The 23,180-nt window shown below is 41.1% G+C and overlaps 4 long non-coding RNA genes across 4 annotated transcripts in view; all 4 read left to right on the top strand.

Moving 5' to 3' along the window:
• The window catches only part of LOC110438668 (uncharacterized), a 130,032-nt gene that overhangs the window by 83,208 nt on the left and 23,644 nt on the right, over nucleotides 1-23,180 (top strand). The window lies entirely within an intron of this gene.
• On the top strand, nucleotides 16-3,374 carry LOC147843341 (uncharacterized). Its single transcript, XR_015493148.1, has 3 exons — nucleotides 16-869; nucleotides 1,062-1,401; nucleotides 2,536-3,374. It is a non-coding gene; the product is annotated as an uncharacterized LOC147843341 (long non-coding RNA).
• LOC147843340 (uncharacterized) lies at nucleotides 5,875-8,712 on the top strand. Its single transcript, XR_015493158.2, has 3 exons — nucleotides 5,875-6,441; nucleotides 6,539-7,020; nucleotides 7,925-8,712. It is a non-coding gene; the product is annotated as an uncharacterized LOC147843340 (long non-coding RNA).
• On the top strand, nucleotides 20,492-22,940 carry LOC147843339 (uncharacterized). Its single transcript, XR_015493160.2, has 3 exons — nucleotides 20,492-20,980; nucleotides 21,174-21,522; nucleotides 22,523-22,940. It is a non-coding gene; the product is annotated as an uncharacterized LOC147843339 (long non-coding RNA).

Here is a 23,180-nt window from a genome sequence, read left to right as displayed (position 1 = left end):
CGCAGACATAGAAACGGTGTCTAAAATAGAAATGTCACAAAAAAAATCGAAAATGTGAAGTGCACGCAAAACATGCGACACAAGCTAAACATGTGTCGCAAAAATAGAAACGGTGTCTAAAATCTAAATGTCATAAAAAAAATCGAAAATGTGAAGTGCACGCAAAACATGCGACACAAGCTAAACATGTGTCGCAAACATAGAAACGGTGTCTAAAATAGAAATGTCACAAAAAAATTCGAAAATGTGAAGTGTGCACCAAAACATGCGACACAAGCTAAACATGTGTCGCAAAAATAGAAACGATGTCTAAAATAGAAATGTCATAAAAAAAATCGAAAATGTGAAGTGCACGCAAAACATGCGACACAAGCTAAACATGTGTCGCAAAAATAGAAACGGTGTCTAAAATAGAAATATCATAAAGTTAGGGTGCTATGATCGGTCAGGTTGCCTTGTGTGCTCTGACTGGTCAGTTGGACCCTGGGTCCTCTGGTTGGTCAGGTGGCCGTACGTGCGCTTATTAATCTGAAAGCTGATGTGCTCTTCATGGGCCGTACGTGCGCTGATTAATCTGAAAGCTGATGTGCTCTCTTGATCGACCGGGTGGCTTGGGGTGCTCTGATTGGTCAGGAGGCTGCTGTGTGCACTGGCTGGTCAAGTGCCTTACTACACCGTGCCTTCACAAAACATGCGACGCAAGCTAAACATGTGTCGCAAAAATAGAAACGTGTCTAAAATAGAAATGTCATTAAAAAAATCGAAAATGTGAAGTGCACGCAAAACATGCGACACAAGCTAAACATGTTTCGCAAAAAAAGAAACGGTGTCTAAAATCTAAATGTCATAAAAAAAATCGAAAATGTGAAGTGCACGCAAAACATGCAACACAAGCTAAACATGTGTGGCAAAAATAGAAACGGTGTCTAAAATAGAAATGTCACGAAAAAAAACGAAAATGTGAAGTGCACGCAAAACATGTGACACAAGCTAAACATGTGTCACAGACATAGAAACGGTGTCTAAAATAGAAATGTCACGAAAAAATCGAAAATGTGAAGTGCACGCAAAACATGTGACACAAGCTAAACATGTGTCGCAGACATAGAAACGGTGTCTAAAATAGAAATGTTACGAAAAAAATCGAAAATGTGAAGTGCACGCAAAACATTCGACACAAGCTAAACATGTGTGGCAAAAATAGAAACGGTGTCTAAAATAGAAATGTCACGAAAAAAAACGAAAATGTGAAGTGCACGCAAAACATGTGACACAAGCTAAACATGTGTCACACACATAGAAACGGTGTCTAAAATAGAAATGTCACAAAAAAAATCGAAAATGTGAAGTGCACGCAAAACATGCGACACAAGCTAAACATGTGTCGCAAAAATAGAAACGGTGTCTAAAATAGAAATATCATAAAGTTAGGGTGCTATGATCGGTCAGGTTGCCTTGTGTGCTCTGACTGGTCAGTTGGACCCTGGGTCCTCTGGTTGGTCAGGTGGCCGTACGTGCGCTTATTAATCTGAAAGCTGATGTGCTCTTCATGGGCCGTACGTGCGCTGATTAATCTGAAAGCTGATGTGCTCTCTTGATCGACCGGGTGGCTTGGGGTGCTCTGATTGGTCAGGAGGCTGCTGTGTGCACTGGCTGGTCAAGTGCCTTACTACACCGTGCCTTCACAAAACATGCAACGCAAGCTAAACATGTGTTGCAGAAATAGAAACGGTGTCTAAAATCTAAATGTCACGAAAAAAATCGAAAATGTGAAGTGCACGCAAAACATGCGACACAAGCTAAACATGTGTCGCAAACATAGAAACGGTGTCTAAAATAGAAATGTCACAAAAAAATTTGAAAGTGTGAAGTGTGCACCAAAACATGCGACACAAGCTAAACATGTGTCGCAAAAATAGAAACAATGTCTAAAATAGAAATGTCATAAAAAAAATCGAAAATGTGAAGTGCACGCAAAACATGTGACACAAGCTAAACATGTGTCGCAGACATAGAAACGGTGTCTAAAATAGAAATGTCACAAAAAAAATCGAAAATGTGAAGTGCACGCAAAACATGCGACACAAGCTAAACATGTGTCGCAAAAATAGAAACGGTGTCTAAAATAGAAATATCATAAAGTTAGGGTGCTATGATCGGTCAGGTTGCCTTGTGTGCTCTGACTGGTCAGTTGGACCCTGGGTCCTCTGGTTGGTCAGGTGGCCGTACGTGCGCTTATTAATCTGAAAGCTGATGTGCTCTTCATGGGCCGTACGTGCGCTGATTAATCTGAAAGCTGATGTGCTCTCTTGATCGACCGGGTGGCTTGGGGTGCTCTGATTGGTCAGGAGGCTGCTGTGTGCACTGGCTGGTCAAGTGCCTTACTACACCGTGCCTTCACAAAACATGCGACGCAAGCTAAACATGTGTCGCAAAAATAGAAACGGTGTCTAAAATCTAAATGTCATAAAAAAAATCGAAAATGTGAAGTGCACGCAAAACATGTGACACAAGCTAAACGTGTCGCAGACATAGAAACGGTGTCTAAAATAGAAATGTCACGAAAAAAATCGAAAATGTGAAGTGCACGCAAAACATGCGACACAAGCTAAACTTGTGTCGCAAAAATAGAAACGGTGTCTAAAATAGAAATATCATAAAGCTAGGGTGCTATGATCGGTCAGGTTGCCTTGTGTGCTCTGACTGGTCAGTTGGACCCTGGGTCCTCTGGTTGGTCAGGTGGCCGTACGTGCGCTTATTAATCTGAAAGCTGATGTGCTCTTCATGGGCCGTACGTGCGCTGATTAATCTGAAAGCTGATGTGCTCTCTTGATCGACCGGGTGGCTTGGGGTGCTCTGATTGGTCAGGAGGCTGCTGTGTGCACTGGCTGGTCAAGTGCCTTACTACACCGTGCCTTCACAAAACATGCAACGCAAGCTAAACATGTGTTGCAGAAATAGAAACGGTGTCTAAAATCTAAATGTCACGAAAAAAATCGAAAATGTGAAGTGCACGCAAAACATGCGACACAAGCTAAACATGTGTCGCAAACATAGAAACGGTGTCTAAAATAGAAATGTCACAAAAAAATTCGAAAATGTGAAGTGTGCACCAAAACATGCGACACAAGCTAAACATGTGTCGCAAAAATAGAAACGATGTCTAAAATAGAAATGTCATAAAAAAAATCGAAAATGTGAAGTGCACGCAAAACATGCGACACAAGCTAAACATGTGTCGCAAAAATAGAAACGGTGTCTAAAATCTAAATGTCATGAAAAAAATCGAAAATGTGAAGTGCACGCAAAACATGCGACACAAGCTAAACATGTGTCGCAAAAATAGAAACGGTGTCTAAAATAGAAATGTCACGAAAAAAATCAAAAATGTGAAGTGTGCACCAAAACATGAGACACAAGCTAAACATGTGTCGCAAAAATAGAAACGGTGTCTAAAATAGAAATGTCATGAAAAAAATCGAAAATGTGAAGTGCACGCAAAACATGCGACACAAGCTAAACATGTGTCGCAAAAATAGAAACGGTGTCTAAAATAGAAATATCATAAAGCTAGGGTGCTATGATCGGTCAGGTTGCCTTGTGTGCTCTGACTGGTCAGTTGGACCCTGGGTCCTCTGGTTGGTCAGGTGGCCGTACGTGCGCTTATTAATCTGAAAGCTGATGTGCTCTTCATGGGCCGTACGTGCGCTGATTAATCTGAAAGCTGATGTGCTCTCTTGATCGACCGGGTGGCTTGGGGTGCTCTGATTGGTCAGGAGGCTGCTGTGTGCACTGGCTGGTCAAGTGCCTTACTACACCGTGCCTTCACAAAACATGCGACGCAAGCTAAACATGTGTCGCAAAAATAGAAACGTGTCTAAAATAGAAATGTCATTAAAAAAATCGAAAATGTGAAGTGCACGCAAAACATGCGACACAAGCTAAACATGTGTCGCAAAAATAGAAACGGTGTCTAAAATCTAAATGTCATAAAAAAAATCGAAAATGTGAAGTGCACGCAAAACATGCGACACAAGCTAAACATGTGTCGCAGACATAGAAAAGGTGTCTAAAATAGAAATGTCACGAAAAAAATCGAAAATGTGAAGTGCACGCAAAACATTCGACACAAGCTAAACATGTGTCACAAAAATAGAAACGGTGTCTAAAATAGAAATGTCACGAAAAAAATCGAAAATGTGAAGTGCACGCAAAACATGTGACACAAGCTAAACATGTGTCACAGACATAGAAACGGTGTCTAAAATAGAAACGTCACGAAAAAATCGAAAATGTGAAGTGCACGCAAAACATGTGACACAAGCTAAACATGTGTCGCAGACATAGAAACGGTGTCTAAAATAGAAATGTCACGAAAAAAATCGAAAATGTGAAGTGCACGCAAAACATGCGACACAAGCTAAACATGTGTCGCAAAAATAGAAACGGTGTCTAAAATAGAAATATCATAAAGCTAGGGTGCTATGATCGGTCAGGTTGCCTTGTGTGCTCTGACTGGTCAGTTGGACCCTGGGTCCTCTGGTTGGTCAGGTGGCCGTACGTGCGCTTATTAATCTGAAAGCTGATGTGCTCTTCATGGGCCGTACGTGCGCTGATTAATCTGAAAGCTGATGTGCTTTCTTGATCGACCGGGTGGCTTGGGTGCTCTGATTGGTCAGGAGGCTGCTGTGTGCACTGGCTGGTCAAGTGCCTTACTACACCGTGCCTTCACAAAACATGCGACGCAAGCTAAACATGTGTTGCAGAAATAGAAACGGTGTCTAAAATCTAAATGTCACAAAAAAATCGAAAATATGAAGTGCACGCAAAACATGCGACACAAGCTAAACATGTGTCGCAAACACAGAAACGGTGTCTAAAATAGAAATGTCACAAAAAAATTCGAAAATGTGAAGTGTGCACCAAAACATGCGACACAAGCTAAACATGTGTCGCAAAAATAGAAACGATGTCTAAAATAGAAATGTCATAAAAAAAAATCGAAATTGTGAAGTGCACGCAAAACATGCGACACAAGCTAAACATGTGTCGCAAAAATAGAAACGGTGTCTAAAATCTAAATGTCATAAAAAAAATCGAAAATGTGAAGTGCACGCAAAACATGCGACACAAGCTAAACATGTGTCGCAAAAATAGAAACGGTGTCTAAAATAGAAATGTCACGAAAAAAATCAAAAATGTGAAGTGTGCACCAAAACATGGGACACAAGCTAAACATGTGTCGCAAAAATAGAAACGGTGTCTAAAATAGAAATGTCATGAAAAAAATCGAAAATGTGAAGTGCACGCAAAACATGCGACACAAGCTAAACATGTGTCGCAAAAATAGAAACGGTGTCTAAAATAGAAATATCATAAAGCTAGGGTGCTATGATCGGTCAGGTTGCCTTGTGTGCTCTGACTGGTCAGTTGGACCCTGGGTCCTCTGGTTGGTCAGGTGGCCGTACGTGCGCTTATTAATCTGAAAGCTGATGTGCTCTTCATGGGCCGTACGTGCGCTGATTAATCTGAAAGCTGATGTGCTCTCTTGATCGACCGGGTGGCTTGGGGTGCTCTGATTGGTCAGGAGGCTGCTGTGTGCACTGGCTGGTCAAGTGCCTTACTACACCGTGCCTTCACAAAACATGCGACGCAAGCTAAACATGTGTCGCAAAAATAGAAACGTGTCTAAAATAGAAATGTCATAAAAAAAATCGAAAATGTGAAGTGCACGCAAAACATGCGACACAAGCTAAACATGTGTCGCAAAAATAGAAACGGTGTCTAAAATAGAAATGTCACGAAAAAATCGAAAATGTGAAGTGCACGCAAAACATGTGACACAAGCTAAACATGTGTCGCAAAAATAGAAACGGTGTCTAAAATAGAAATATCATAAAGTTAGGGTGCTATGATCGGTCAGGTTGCCTTGTGTGCTCTGACTGGTCAGTTGGACCCTGGGTCCTCTGGTTGGTCAGGTGGCCGTACGTGCGCTTATTAATCTGAAAGCTGATGTGCTCTTCATGGGCCGTACGTGCGCTGATTAATCTGAAAGCTGATGTGCTCTCTTGATCGACCGGGTGGCTTGGGGTGCTCTGATTGGTCAGGAGGCTGCTGTGTGCACTGGCTGGTCAAGTGCCTTACTACACCGTGCCTTCACAAAACATGCAACGCAAGCTAAACATGTGTTGCAGAAATAGAAACGGTGTCTAAAATCTAAATGTCACGAAAAAAATCGAAAATGTGAAGTGCACGCAAAACATGCGACACAAGCTAAACATGTGTCGCAAACATAGAAACGGTGTCTAAAATAGAAATGTCACAAAAAAATTTGAAAATGTGAAGTGTGCACCAAAACATGCGACACAAGCTAAACATGTGTCGCAAAAATAGAAACAATGTCTAAAATAGAAATGTCATAAAAAAAATCGAAAATGTGAAGTGCACGCAAAACATGTGACACAAGCTAAACATGTGTCGCAGACATAGAAACGGTGTCTAAAATAGAAATGTCACAAAAAAAATCGAAAATGTGAAGTGCACGCAAAACATGCGACACAAGCTAAACATGTGTCGCAAAAATAGAAACGGTGTCTAAAATCTAAATGTCATAAAAAAAATCGAAAATGTGAAGTGCACGCAAAACATGCGACACAAGCTAAACATGTGTCGCAAACATAGAAACGGTGTCTAAAATAGAAATGTCACAAAAAAATTCGAAAATGTGAAGTGTGCACCAAAACATGCGACACAAGCTAAACATGTGTCGCAAAAATAGAAACGATGTCTAAAATAGAAATGTCATAAAAAAAATCGAAAATGTGAAGTGCACGCAAAACATGCGACACAAGCTAAACATGTGTCGCAAAAATAGAAACGGTGTCTAAAATCTAAATGTCATAAAAAAAATCGAAAATGTGAAGTGCACGCAAAACATGCGACACAAGCTAAACATGTGTCGCAAAAATAGAAACGGTGTCTAAAATAGAAATGTCACGAAAAAAATCAAAAATGTGAAGTGTGCACCAAAACATGGGACACAAGCTAAACATGTGTCGCAAAAATAGAAACGGTGTCTAAAATAGAAATGTCATGAAAAAAATCGAAAATGTGAAGTGCACGCAAAACATGCGACACAAGCTAAACATGTGTCGCAAAAATAGAAACGGTGTCTAAAATAGAAATATCATAAAGCTAGGGTGCTATGATCGGTCAGGTTGCCTTGTGTGCTCTGACTGGTCAGTTGGACCCTGGGTCCTCTGGTTGGTCAGGTGGCCGTACGTGCGCTTATTAATCTGAAAGCTGATGTGCTCTTCATGGGCCGTACGTGCGCTGATTAATCTGAAAGCTGATGTGCTCTCTTGATCGACCGGGTGGCTTGGGGTGCTCTGATTGGTCAGGAGGCTGCTGTGTACACTGGCTGGTCAAGTGCCTTACTACACCGTGCCTTCACAAAACATGCGACGCAAGCTAAACATGTGTCGCAAAAATAGAAACGTGTCTAAAATAGAAATGTCATTAAAAAAATCGAAAATGTGAAGTGCACGCAAAACATGCGACACAAGCTAAACATGTGTCGCAAAAATAGAAACGGTGTCTAAAATCTAAATGTCATAAAAAAAATCGAAAATGTGAAGTGCACGCAAAACATGCGACACAAGCTAAACATGTGTCGCAGACATAGAAAAGGTGTCTAAAATAGAAATGTCACGAAAAAAATCGAAAATGTGAAGTGCACGCAAAACATTCGACACAAGCTAAACATGTGTCACAAAAATAGAAACGGTGTCTAAAATAGAAATGTCACGAAAAAAATCGAAAATGTGAAGTGCACGCAAAACATGTGACACAAGCTAAACATGTGTCACAGACATAGAAACGGTGTCTAAAATAGAAACGTCACGAAAAAATCGAAAATGTGAAGTGCACGCAAAACATGTGACACAAGCTAAACATGTGTCGCAGACATAGAAACGGTGTCTAAAATAGAAATGTCACGAAAAAAATCGAAAATGTGAAGTGCACGCAAAACATGCGACACTAGCTAAACATGTGTCGCAAAAATAGAAACGGTGTCTAAAATAGAAATATCATAAAGCTAGGGTGCTATGATCGGTCAGGTTGCCTTGTGTGCTCTGACTGGTCAGTTGGACCCTGGGTCCTCTGGTTGGTCAGGTGGCCGTACGTGCGCTTATTAATCTGAAAGCTGATGTGCTCTTCATGGGCCGTACGTGCGCTGATTAATCTGAAAGCTGATGTGCTCTCTTGATCGACCGCGTGGCTTGGGGTGCTCTGATTGGTCAGGAGGCTGCTGTGTGCACTGGCTGGTCAAGTGCCTTACTACACCGTGCCTTCACAAAACATGCAACGCAAGCTAAACATGTGTTGCAGAAATAGAAACGGTGTCTAAAATCTAAATGTCACGAAAAAAATCGAAAATGTGAAGTGCACGCAAAACATGCGACACAAGCTAAACATGTGTCGCAAACATAGAAACGGTGTCTAAAATAGAAATGTCACAAAAAAATTCGAAAATGTGAAGTGTGCACCAAAACATGCGACACAAGCTAAGCATGTGTCGCAAAAATAGAAACGATGTCTAAAATAGAAATGTCATAAAAAAAATCGAAAATGTGAAGTGCACGCAAAACATGCGACACAAGCTAAACATGTGTCGCAAAAATAGAAACGGTGTCTAAAATAGAAATGTCACGAAAAAAATCAAAAATGTGAAGTGTGCACCAAAACATGAGACACAAGCTAAACATGTGTCGCAAAAATAGAAACGGTGTCTAAAATAGAAATGTCATGAAAAAAATCGAAAATGTGAAGTGCACGCAAAACATGCGACACAAGCTAAACATGTGTCGCAAAAATAGAAACGGTGTCTAAAATAGAAATATCATAAAGCTAGGGTGCTATGATCGGTCAGGTTGCCTTGTGTGCTCTGACTGGTCAGTTGGACCCTGGGTCCTCTGGTTGGTCAGGTGGCCGTACGTGCGCTTATTAATCTGAAAGCTGATGTGCTCTTCATGGGCCGTACGTGCGCTGATTAATCTGAAAGCTGATGTGCTCTCTTGATCGACCGCGTGGCTTGGGGTGCTCTGATTGGTCAGGAGGCTGCTGTGTGCACTGGCTGGTCAAGTGCCTTACTACACCGTGCCTTCACAAAACATGCAACGCAAGCTAAACATGTGTTGCAGAAATAGAAACGGTGTCTAAAATCTAAATGTCACGAAAAAAATCGAAAATGTGAAGTGCACGCAAAACATGCGACACAAGCTAAACATGTGTCGCAAACATAGAAACGGTGTCTAAAATAGAAATGTCACAAAAAAATTCGAAAATGTGAAGTGTGCACCAAAACATGCGACACAAGCTAAACATGTGTCGCAAAAATAGAAACGATGTCTAAAATAGAAATGTCATAAAAAAAATCGAAAATGTGAAGTGCACGCAAAACATGCGACACAAGCTAAACATGTGTCGCAAAAATAGAAACGGTGTCTAAAATAGAAATGTCACGAAAAAAATCAAAAATGTGAAGTGTGCACCAAAACATGAGACACAAGCTAAACATGTGTCGCAAAAATAGAAACGGTGTCTAAAATAGAAATGTCATGAAAAAAATCGAAAATGTGAAGTGCACGCAAAACATGCGACACAAGCTAAACATGTGTCGCAAAAATAGAAACGGTGTCTAAAATAGAAATATCATAAAGCTAGGGTGCTATGATCGGTCAGGTTGCCTTGTGTGCTCTGACTGGTCAGTTGGACCCTGGGTCCTCTGGTTGGTCAGGTGGCCGTACGTGCGCTTATTAATCTGAAAGCTGATGTGCTCTTCATGGGCCGTACGTGCGCTGATTAATCTGAAAGCTGATGTGCTCTCTTGATCGACCGGGTGGCTTGGGGTGCTCTGATTGGTCAGGAGGCTGCTGTGTGCACTGGCTGGTCAAGTGCCTTACTACACCGTGCCTTCACAAAACATGCGACGCAAGCTAAACATGTGTCGCAAAAATAGAAACGTGTCTAAAATAGAAATGTCATTAAAAAAATCGAAAATGTGAAGTGCACGCAAAACATGCGACACAAGCTAAACATGTGTCGCAAAAATAGAAACGGTGTCTAAGATCTAAATGTCAAAAAAAAAATCGAAAATGTGAAGTGCACGCAAAACATGCGACACAAGCTAAACATGTGTCGCAGACATAGAAAAGGTGTCTAAAATAGAAATGTCACGAAAAAAATCGAAAATGTGAAGTGCACGCAAAACATTCGACACAAGCTGAACATGTGTCACAAAAATAGAAACGGTGTCTAAAATAGAAATGTCACGAAAAAAATCGAAAATGTGAAGTGCACGCAAAACATGTGACACAAGCTAAACATGTGTCACAGACATAGAAACGGTGTCTAAAATAGAAACGTCACGAAAAAATCGAAAATGTGAAGTGCACGCAAAACATGTGACACAAGCTAAACATGTGTCGCAGACATAGAAACGGTGTCTAAAATAGAAATGTCACGAAAAAAATCGAAAATGTGAAGTGCACGCAAAACATGCGACACAAGCTAAACATGTGTCGCAAAAATAGAAACGGTGTCTAAAATAGAAATGTCACGAAAAAAATCAAAAATGTGAAGTGTGCACCAAAACATGCGACACAAGCTAAACATGTGTCGCAAAAATAGAAACGGTGTCTAAAATAGAAATGTCATGAAAAAAATCGAAAATGTGAAGTGCACGCAAAACATGCGACACAAGCTAAACATGTGTCGCAAAAATAGAAACGGTGTCTAAAATAGAAATATCATAAAGTTAGGGTGCTATGATCGGTCAGGTTGCCTTGTGTGCTCTGACTGGTCAGTTGGACCCTGGGTCCTCTGGTTGTTCAGGTGGCCGTACGTGCGCTTATTAATCTGAAAGCTGATGTGCTCTTCATGGGCCGTACGTGCGCTGATTAATCTGAAAGCTGATGTGCTCTCTTGATCGACCGGGTGGCTTGGGGTGCTCTGATTGGTCAGGAGGCTGCTGTGTGCACTGGCTGGTCAAGTGCCTTACTACACCGTGCCTTCACAAAACATGCGACACAAGCTAAACATGTGTCGCAAAAATAGAAACAATGTCTAAAATAGAAATGTCATAAAAAAAATCGAAAATGTGAAGTGCACGCAAAACATGCGACACAAGCTAAACATGTGTCGCAAAAATAGAAACGGTGTGTAAAATCTAAATGTCATGAAAAAAATCGAAAATGTGAAGTGCACGCAAAACATGCGACACAAGCTAAACATGTGTCGCAAAAATAGAAACGGTGTCTAAAATAGAAATGTCACGAAAAAAATCAAAAATGTGAAGTGTGCACCAAAACATGCGACACAAGCTAAACATGTGTCGCAAAAATAGAAACGGTGTCTAAAATAGAAATGTCATGAAAAAAATCGAAAATGTGAAGTGCACGCAAAACATGAGACACAAGCTAAACATGCGTCGCAAAAATAGAAACGGTGTCTAAAATAGAAATATCATAAAGCTAGGGTGCTATGATCGGTCAGGTTGCCTTGTGTGCTCTGACTGGTCAGTTGGACCCTGGGTTCTCTGGTTGGTCAGGTGGCCGTACGTGCGCTTATTAATCTGAAAGCTGATGTGCTCTTCATGGGCCGTACGTGCGCTGATTAATCTGAAAGCTGATGTGCTCTCTTGATCGACCGGGTGGCTTGGGGTGCTCTGATTGGTCAGGAGGCTGCTGTGTGCACTGGCTGGTCAAGTGCCTTACTACACCGTGCCTTCACAAAACATGCGACACAAGCTAAACATGTGTCGAAAAAATAGAAACAATGTCTAAAATAGAAATGTCATAAAAAAAATCGAAAATGTGAAGTACACGCAAAACATGCGACACAAGCTAAACATGTGTCGCAAAAACAGAAACGGTGTGTAAAATCTAAATGTCATGAAAAAAATCGAAAATGTGAAGTGCACGCAAAACATGCGACACAAGCTAAACATGTGTCGCAAAAATAGAAACGGTGTCTAAAATAGAAATGTCACGAAAAAAATCAAAAATGTGAAGTGTGCACCAAAACATGCGACACAAGCTAAACATGTGTCGCAAAAATAGAAACGGTGTCTAAAATAGAAATGTCACGAAAAAAATCAAAAATGTGAAGTGTGCACCAAAACATGGGACACAAGCTAAACATGTGTCGCAAAAATAGAAACGGTGTCTAAAATAGAAATGTCATGAAAAAAATCGAAAATGTGAAGTGCACGCAAAACATGCGACACAAGCTAAACATGCGTCGCAAAAATAGAAACGGTGTCTAAAATAGAAATATCATAAAGCTAGGGTGCTATGATCGGTCAGGTTGCCTTGTGTGCTCTGACTGGTCAGTTGGACCCTGGGTTCTCTGGTTGGTCAGGTGGCCGTACGTGCGCTTATTAATCTGAAAGCTGATGTGCTCTTCATGGGCCGTACGTGCGCTGATTAATCTGAAAGCTGATGTGCTCTCTTAATCGACCGGGTGGCTTGGGGTGCTCTGATTGGTCAGGAGGCTGCTGTGTGCACTGGCTGGTCAAGTGCCTTACTACACCGTGCCTTCACAAAACATGCGACGCAAGCTAAACATGTGTCGCAAAAATAGAAACGTGTCTAAAATAGAAATGTCATAAAAAAAATCAAAAATGTGAAGTGCACGCAAAACATGCGACACAAGCTAAACATGTGTCGCAAAAATAGAAACGGTGTCTAAAAAAGAAATGTCATGAAAAAAATCGAAAATGTGAAGTGCACGCAAAACATGCGACACAAGCTAAACATGTGTCGCAAAAATAGAAACGGTGTCTAAAATCTAAATGTCATAAAAAAAATCGAAAATGTGAAGTGCACGCAAAACATGCGACACAAGCTAAACATGTGTCGCAGACATAGAAACGGTGTCTAAAATAGAAATGTCACGAAAAAAATCGAAAATGTGAAGTGCACGCAAAACATTCGACACAAGCTAAACATGTGTCGCAAAAATAGAAACGGTGTCTAAAATAGAAATGTCACGAAAAAAATCGAAAATGTGAAGTGCACGCAAAACATGTGACACAAGCTAAACATGTGTCGCAGACATAGAAACGGTGTCTAAAATAGAAATGTCACGAAAAAATCGAAAATGTGAAGTGCACGCAAAACATGTGACACAAGCTAAACATGTGTCGCAGACATAGAAACGGTGTCTAAAATAGAAATGTCACGAAAAAAATCGAAAATGTGAAGTGCACGCAAAACATGCGACACAAGCTAAACATATGTCGCAAAAATAGAAACGGTGTCTAAAATAGAAATATCATAAAGCTAGGGTGCTATGATCGGTCAGGTTGCCTTGTGTGCTCTGACTGGTCAGTTGGACCCTGGGTCCTCTGGTTGGTCAGGTGGCCGTACGTGCGCTTATTAATCTGAAAGCTGATGTGCTCTTCATGGGCCGTACGTGCGCTGATTAATCTGAAAGCTGATGTGCTCTCTTGATCGACCGGGTGGCTTGGGGTGCTCTGATTGGTCAGGAGGCTGCTGTGTGCACTGGCTGGTCAAGTGCCTTACTACACCGTGCCTTCACAAAACATGCGACGCAAGCTAAACATGTGTCGCAAAAATAGAAACGTGTCTAAAATAGAAATGTCATAAAAAAAATCAAAAATGTGAAGTGCACGCAAAACATGCGACACAAGCTAAACATGTGTCGCAAAAATAGAAACGGTGTCTAAAATCTAAATGTCATAAAAAAAATCGAAAATGTGAAGTGCACGCAAAACATGCGACACAAGCTAAACATGTGTCGCAGACATAGAAACGGTGTCTAAAATAGAAATGTCACGAAAAAAAACGAAAATGTGAAGTGCACGCAAAACATGTGACACAACCTAAACATGTGTCACAGACATAGAAACGGTGTCTAAAATAGAAACGTCACGAAAAAATCGAAAATGTGAAGTGCACGCAAAACATGTGACACAAGCTAAACATGTGTCGCAGACATAGAAACGGTGTCTAAAATAGAAATGTCACGAAAAAAATCGAAAATGTGAAGTGCACGCAAAACATGCGACACAAGCTAAACATGTGTCGCAAAAATAGAAACGGTGTCTAAAATAGAAATATCATAAAGCTAGGGTGCTATGATCGGTCAGGTTGCCTTGTGTGCTCTGACTGGTCAGTTGGACCCTGGGTCCTCTGGTTGGTCAGGTGGCCGTACGTGCGCTTATTAATCTGAAAGCTGATGTGCTCTTCATGGGCCGTACGTGCGCTGATTAATCTGAAAGCTGATGTGCTCTCTTGATCGACCGGGTGGCTTGAGGTGCTCTGATTGGTCAGGAGGCTGCTGTGTGCACTGGCTGGTCAAGTGCCTTACTACACCGTGCATTCACAAAACATGCGACGCAAGCTAAACATGTGTCGCAAAAATAGAAACGTGTCTAAAATAGAAATGTCATAAAAAAAATCAAAAATGTGAAGTGCACGCAAAACATGCGACACAAGCTAAACATGTGTCGCAAAAATAGAAACGGTGTCTAAAATCTAAATGTCATAAAAAAAATCGAAAATGTGAAGTGCACGCAAAACATGCGACACAAGCTAAACATGTGTCGCAGACATAGAAACGGTGTCTAAAATAGAAATGTCACGAAAAAAAACGAAAATGTGAAGTGCACGCAAAACATGTGACACAAGCTAAACATGTGTCACAGACATAGAAACGGTGTCTAAAATAGAAACGTCACGAAAAAATCGAAAATGTGAAGTGCACGCAAAACATGTGACACAAGCTAAACATGTGTCGCAGACATAGAAACGGTGTCTAAAATAGAAATGTCACGAAAAAAATCGAAAATGTGAAGTGCACGCAAAACATGCGACACAAGCTAAACATGTGTCGCAAAAATAGAAACGGTGTCTAAAATAGAAATATCATAAAGCTAGGGTGCTATGATCGGTCAGGTTGCCTTGTGTGCTCTGACTGCTCAGTTGGACCCTGGGTCCTCTGGTTGGTCAGGTGGGCGTACGTGCGCTTATTAATCTGAAAGCTGATGTGCTCTTCATGGGCCGTACGTGCGCTGATTAATCTGAAAGCTGATGTGCTCTCTTGATCGACCGGGTGGCTTGGGGTGCTCTGATTGGTCAGGAGGCTGCTGTGTGCACTGGCTGGTCAAGTGCCTTACTACACCGTGCCTTCACAAAACATGCAACGCAAGCTAAACATGTGTTGCAGAAATAGAAACTGTGTCTAAAATCTAAATGTCACGAAAAAAATCGAAAATGTGAAGTGCACGCAAAACATGCGACACAAGCTAAACATGTGTCGCAAACATAGAAACGGTGTCTAAAATAGAAATGTCACAAAAAAATTTGAAAATGTGAAGTGTGCACCAAAACATGCGACACAAGCTAAACATGTGTCGCAAAAATAGAAACAATGTCTAAAATAGAAATGTCATAAAAAAAATCGAAAATGTGAAGTGCACGCAAAACATGCGACACAAGCTAAACATGTGTCGCAAAAATAGAAACGGTGTGTAAAATCTAAATGTCATGAAAAAAAATCGAAAATGTGAAGTGCACGCAAAACATGCGACACAAGCTAAACATGTGTCGCAAAAATAGAAACGGTGTCTAAAATAGAAATGTCACGAAAAAAATCAAAAATGTGAAGTGTGCACCAAAACATGAGACACAAGCTAAACATGTGTCGCAAAAATAGAAACGGTGTCTAAAATAGAAATGTCATGAAAAAAATCGAAAATGTGAAGTGCACGCAAAACATGCGACACAAGCTAAACATGTGTCGCAAAAATAGAAACGGTGTCTAAAATAGAAATATCATAAAGCTAGGGTGCTATGATCGGTCAGGTTGCCTTGTGTGCTCTGACTGGTCAGTTGGACCCTGGGTCCTCTGGTTGGTCAGGTGGCCGTACGTGCGCTTATTAATCTGAAAGCTGATGTGCTCTTCATGGGCCGTACGTGCGCTGATTAATCTGAAAGCTGATGTGCTCTCTTGATCGACCGGGTGGCTTGGGGTGCTCTGATTGGTCAGGAGGCTGCTGTGTGCACTGGCTGGTCAAGTGCCTTACTACACCGTGCCTTCACAAAACATGCGACGCAAGCTAAACATGTGTCGCAAAAATAGAAACGTGTCTAAAATAGAAATGTCATTAAAAAAATCGAAAATGTGAAGTGCACGCAAAACATGCGACACAAGCTAAACATGTGTCGCAAAAATAGAAACGGTGTCTAAAATCTAAATGTCATAAAAAAAATCGAAAATGTGAAGTGCACGCAAAACATGCGACACAAGCTAAACATGTGTCGCAGACATAGAAAAGGTGTCTAAAATAGAAATGTCACGAAAAAAATCGAAAATGTGAAGTGCACGCAAAACATTCGACACAAGCTAAACATGTGTCACAAAAATAGAAACGGTGTCTAAAATAGAAATGTCACGAAAAAAATCGAAAATGTGAAGTGCACGCAAAACATGTGACACAAGCTAAACATGTGTCACAGACATAGAAACGGTGTCTAAAATAGAAACGTCACGAAAAAATCGAAAATGTGAAGTGCACGCAAAACATGTGACACAAGCTAAACATGTGTCGCAGACATAGAAACGGTGTCTAAAATAGAAATGTCACGAAAAAAATCGAAAATGTGAAGTGCACGCAAAACATGCGACACAAGCTAAACATGTGTCGCAAAAATAGAAACGGTGTCTAAAATAGAAATATCATAAAGTTAGGGTGCTATGATCGGTCAGGTTGCCTTGTGTGCTCTGACTGGTCAGTTGGACCCTGGGTCCTCTGGTTGGTCAGGTGGCCGTACGTGCGCTTATTAATCTGAAAGCTGATGTGCTCTTCATGGGCCGTACGTGCGCTGATTAATCTGAAAGCTGATGTGCTCTCTTGATCGACCGGGTGGCTTGGGGTGCTCTGATTGGTCAGGAGGCTGCTGTGTGCACTGGCTGGTCAAGTGCCTTACTACACCGTGCCTTCACAAAACATGCAACGCAAGCTAAACATGTGTTGCAGAAATAGAAACGGTGTCTAAAATAGAAATGTCACAAAAAAATTTGAAAATGTGAAGTGTGCACCAAAACATGCGACACAAGCTAAACATGTGTCGCAAAAATAGAAACAATGTCTAAAATAGAAATGTCATAAAAAAAATCGAAAATGTGAAGTGCACGCAAAACATGCGACACAAGCTAAACATGTGTCGCAAAAATAGAAACGGTGTCTAAAATAGAAATGTCACGAAAAAAATCAAAAATGTGAAGTGTGCACCAAAACATGCGACACAAGCTAAACATGTGTCGCAAAAATAGAAACGGTGTCTAAAATAGAAATATCATAAAGCTAGGGTGCTATGATCGGTCAGGTTGCCTTGTGTGCTCTGACTGGTCAGTTGGACCCTGGGTCCTCTGGTTGGTCAGGTGGCCGTACGTGCGCTTATTAATCTGAAAGCTGATGTGCTCTTCATGGGCCGTACGTGCGCTGATTAATCTGAAAGCTGATGTGCTCTCTTGATCGACCGGGTGGCTTGGGGTGCTCTGATTGGTCAGGAGGCTGCTGTGTGCACTGGCTGGTCAAGTGCCTTACTACACCGTGCCTTCACAAAACATGCAACGCAAGCTAAACATGTGTTGCAGAAATAGAAACGGTGTCTAAAATCTAAATGTCACGAAAAAAATCGAAAATGTGAAGTGCACGCAAAACATGCGACACAAGCTAAACATGTGTCGCAAACATAGAAACGGTGTCTAAAATCTAAATGTCATGAAAAAAATCGAAAATGTGAAGTGCACGCAAAACATGCGACACAAGCTAAACATGTGTCGCAAAAATAGAAACGGTGTCTGAAATAGAAATGTCACGAAAAAAATCAAAAATGTGAAGTGTGCACCAAAACATGCGACACAAGCTAAACATGTGTCGCAAAAATAGAAACGGTGTCTAAAATAGAAATATCATAAAGCTAGGGTGCTATGATCGGTCAGGTTGCCTTGTGTGCTCTGACTGGTCAGTTGGACCCTGGGTCCTCTGGTTGGTCAGGTGGCCGTACGTGCGCTTATTAATCTGAAAGCTGATGTGCTCTTCATGGGCCGTACGTGCGCTGATTAATCTGAAAGCTGATGTGCTCTCTTGATCGACCGGGTGGCTTGGGGTGCTCTGATTGGTCAGGAGGCTGCTGTGTGCACTGGCTGGTCAAGTGCCTTACTACACCGTGCCTTCACAAAACATGCGACGCAAGCTAAACATGTGTCGCAAAAATAGAAACGCGTCTAAAATAGAAATGTCATAAAAAAAATCGAAAATGTGAAGTGCACGCAAAACATGCGACACAAGCTAAACATGTGTCGCAGACATAGAAAAGGTGTCTAAAATAGAAATGTCACGAAAAAAATCGAAAATGTGAAGTGCACGCAAAACATGTGACACAAGCTAAACATGTGTCACAGACATAGAAACGGTGTCTAAAATAGAAACGTCACGAAAAAATAGAAAATGTGAAGTGCACGCAAAACATGTGACACAAGCTAAATATGTGTCGCAGAAATAGAAACGGTGTCTAAAATAGAAATGTCACGAAAAAAATCGAAAATGTGAAGTGCACGCAAAACATGCGACACAAGCTAAACATGTGTCGCAAAAATAGAAACGGTGTCTAAAATAGAAATATCATAAAGCTAGGGTGCTATGATCGGTCAGGTTGCCTTGTGTGCTCTGACTGGTCAGTTGGACCCTGGGTCCTCTGGTTGGTCAGGTGGCCGTACGTGCGCTTATTAATCTGAAAGCTGATGTGCTCTTCATGGGCCGTACGTGCGCTGATTAATCTGAAAGCTGATGTGCTCTCTTGATCGACCGGGTGGCTTGGGGTGCTCTGATTGGTCAGGAGGCTGCTGTGTGCACTGGCTGGTCAAGTGCCTTACTACACCGTGCCTTCACAAAACATGCGACGCAAGCTAAACATGTGTTGCAGAAATAGAAACGGTGTTTAAAATCTAAATGTCACAAAAAAATCAAAAATGTGAAGTGCACGCAAAACATGCGACACAAGCTAAACATGTGTCGCAAACATAGAAACGGTGTCTAAAATAGAAATGTCACAAAAAAATTCGAAAATGTGAAGTGTGCACCAAAACATGCGACACAAGCTAAACATGTGTCGCAAAAATAGAAACAATGTCTAAAATAGAAATGTCATAAAAAAAATCGAAAATGTGAAGTGCACGCAAAACATGCGACACAAGCTAAACATGTGTTGCAAAAATAGAAACGGTGTCTAAAATCTAAATGTCATGAAATAAATCGAAAATGTGAAGTGCACGCAAAACATGCGACACAAGCTAAACATGTGTCGCAAAAATAGAAACGGTGTCTAAAATCTAAATGTCATAAAAAAAATCGAAAATGTGAAGTGCACGCAAAACATGCGACACAAGCTAAACATGTGTCGCAAAAATAGAAACGGTGTCTAAAATAGAAATGTCACGAAAAAAATCAAAAATGTGAAGTGTGCACCAAAACATGGGACACAAGCTAAACATGTGTCGCAAAAATAGAAACGGTGTCTAAAATAGAAATGTCATGAAAAAAATCGAAAATGTGAAGTGCACGCAAAACATGCGACACAAGCTAAACATGTGTCGCAAAAATAGAAACGGTGTCTAAAATAGAAATATCATAAAGCTAGGGTGCTATGATCGGTCAGGTTGCCTTGTGTGCTCTGACTGGTCAGTTGGACCCTGGGTCCTCTGGTTGGTCAGGTGGCCGTACGTGCGCTTATTAATCTGAAAGCTGATGTGCTCTTCATGGGCCGTACGTGCGCTGATTAATCTGAAAGCTGATGTGCTCTCTTGATCGACCGGGTGGCTTGGGGTGCTCTGATTGGTCAGGAGGCTGCTGTGTGCACTGGCTGGTCAAGTGCCTTACTACACCGTGCCTTCACAAAACATGCGACGCAAGCTAAACATGTGTCGCAAAAATAGAAACGTGTCTAAAATAGAAATGTCATAAAAAAAATCGAAAATGTGAAGTGCACACAAAACATGCGACACAAGCTAAACATGTGTCGCAAAAATAGAAACGGTGTCTAAAATCTAAATGTCATAAAAAAAATCGAAAATGTGAAGTGCACGCAAAACATGCGACACAAGCTAAACATGTGTCGCAGACATAGAAAAGGTGTCTAAAATAGAAATGTCACGAAAAAAATCGAAAATGTGAAGTGCACGCAAAACATTCGACACAAGCTAAACATGTGTCACAAAAATAGAAACGGTGTCTAAAATAGAAATGTCACGAAAAAAATCGAAAATGTGAAGTGCACGCAAAACATGTGACACAAGCTAAACATGTGTCACAGACATAGAAACGGTGTCTAAAATAGAAACGTCACGAAAAAATCGAAAATGTGAAGTGCACGCAAAACATGTGACACAAGCTAAACATGTGTCGCAGACATAGAAACGGTGTCTAAAATAGAAATGTCACGAAAAAAATCGAAAATGTGAAGTGCACGCAAAACATGCGACACAAGCTAAACATGTGTCGCAAAAATAGAAACGGTGTCTAAAATAGAAATATCATAAAGTTAGGGTGCTATGATCGGTCAGGTTGCCTTGTGTGCTCTGACTGGTCAGTTGGACCCTGGGTCCTCTGGTTGGTCAGGTGGCCGTACGTGCGCTTATTAATCTGAAAGCTGATGTGCTCTTCATGGGCCGTACGTGCGCTGATTAATCTGAAAGCTGATGTGCTCTCTTGATCGACCGGGTGGCTTGGGGTGCTCTGATTGGTCAGGAGGCTGCTGTGTGCACTGGCTGGTCAAGTGCCTTACTACACCGTGCCTTCACAAAACATGCAACGCAAGCTAAACATGTGTTGCAGAAATAGAAACTGTGTCTAAAATCTAAATGTCACGAAAAAAATCGAAAATGTGAAGTGCACGCAAAACATGCGACACAAGCTAAACATGTGTCGCAAACATAGAAACGGTGTCTAAAATAGAAATGTCACAAAAAATTTGAAAATGTGAAGTGTGCACCAAAACATGCGACACAAGCTAAACATGTGTCGCAAAAATAGAAACAATGTCTAAAATAGAAATGTCATAAAAAAAATCGAAAATGTGAAGTGCACGCAAAACATGCGACACAAGCTAAACATGTGTCGCAAAAATAGAAACGGTGTGTAAAATCTAAATGTCATGAAAAAAAATCGAAAATGTGAAGTGCACGCAAAACATGCGACACAAGCTAAACATGTGTCGCAAAAATAGAAACGGTGTCTAAAATAGAAATGTCACGAAAAAAATCAAAAATGTGAAGTGTGCACCAAAACATGCGACACAAGCTAAACATGTGTCGCAAAAATAGAAACGGTGTCTAAAATAGAAATATCATAAAGCTAGGGTGCTATGATCGGTCAGGTTGCCTTGTGTGCTCTGACTGGTCAGTTGGACCCTGGGTCCTCTGGTTGGTCAGGTGGCCGTACGTGCGCTTATTAATCTGAAAGCTGATGTGCTCTTCATGGGCCGTACGTGCGCTGATTAATCTGAAAGCTGATGTGCTCTCTTGATCGACCGGGTGGCTTGGGGTGCTCTGATTGGTCAGGAGGCTGCTGTGTGCACTGGCTGGTCAAGTGCCTTACTACACCGTGCCTTCACAAAACATGCGACGCAAGCTAAACATGTGTCGCAAAAATAGAAACGTGTCTAAAATAGAAATGTCATTAAAAAAATCGAAAATGTGAAGTGCACGCAAAACATGCGACACAAGCTAAACATGTTTCGCAAAAAAAGAAACGGTGTCTAAAATCTAAATGTCATAAAAAAAATCGAAAATGTGAAGTGCACGCAAAACATGCAACACAAGCTAAACATGTGTGGCAAAAATAGAAACGGTGTCTAAAATAGAAATGTCACGAAAAAAAACGAAAATGTGAAGTGCACGCAAAACATGTGACACAAGCTAAACATGTGTCACAGACATAGAAACGGTGTCTAAAATAGAAATGTCACGAAAAAATCGAAAATGTGAAGTGCACGCAAAACATGTGACACAAGCTAAACATGTGTCGCAGACATAGAAACGGTGTCTAAAATAGAAATGTTACGAAAAAAATCGAAAATGTGAAGTGCACGCAAAACATTCGACACAAGCTAAACATGTGTGGCAAAAATAGAAACGGTGTCTAAAATAGAAATGTCACGAAAAAAAACGAAAATGTGAAGTGCACGCAAAACATGTGACACAAGCTAAACATGTGTCACACACATAGAAACGGTGTCTAAAATAGAAATGTCACAAAAAAAATCGAAAATGTGAAGTGCACGCAAAACATGCGACACAAGCTAAACATGTGTCGCAAAAATAGAAACGGTGTCTAAAATAGAAATATCATAAAGTTAGGGTGCTATGATCGGTCAGGTTGCCTTGTGTGCTCTGACTGGTCAGTTGGACCCTGGGTCCTCTGGTTGGTCAGGTGGCCGTACGTGCGCTTATTAATCTGAAAGCTGATGTGCTCTTCATGGGCCGTACGTGCGCTGATTAATCTGAAAGCTGATGTGCTCTCTTGATCGACCGGGTGGCTTGGGGTGCTCTGATTGGTCAGGAGGCTGCTGTGTGCACTGGCTGGTCAAGTGCCTTACTACACCGTGCCTTCACAAAACATGCAACGCAAGCTAAACATGTGTTGCAGAAATAGAAACGGTGTCTAAAATCTAAATGTCACGAAAAAAATCGAAAATGTGAAGTGCACGCAAAACATGCGACACAAGCTAAACATGTGTCGCAAACATAGAAACGGTGTCTAAAATAGAAATGTCACAAAAAAATTAGAAAGTGTGAAGTGTGCACCAAAACATGCGACACAAGCTAAACATGTGTCGCAAAAATAGAAACAATGTCTAAAATAGAAATGTCATAAAAAAAATCGAAAATGTGAAGTGCACGCAAAACATGTGACACAAGCTAAACATGTGTCGCAGACATAGAAACGGTGTCTAAAATAGAAATGTCACAAAAAAAATCGAAAATGTGAAGTGCACGCAAAACATGCGACACAAGCTAAACATGTGTCGCAAAAATAGAAACGGTGTCTAAAATAGAAATATCATAAAGTTAGGGTGCTATGATCGGTC

The sequence above is a fragment of the Danio rerio genome, chromosome 6, assembly GCF_052040795.2.
Source record: "Danio rerio strain M-AB ecotype USA chromosome 6, GRCz13ab, whole genome shotgun sequence".
Taxonomy (NCBI): domain Eukaryota; kingdom Metazoa; phylum Chordata; class Actinopteri; order Cypriniformes; family Danionidae; genus Danio; species Danio rerio.
The sequence above is the reverse complement of the archived record's forward strand: the minus strand, read 5'-3'. Positions and strand labels throughout refer to the sequence as shown.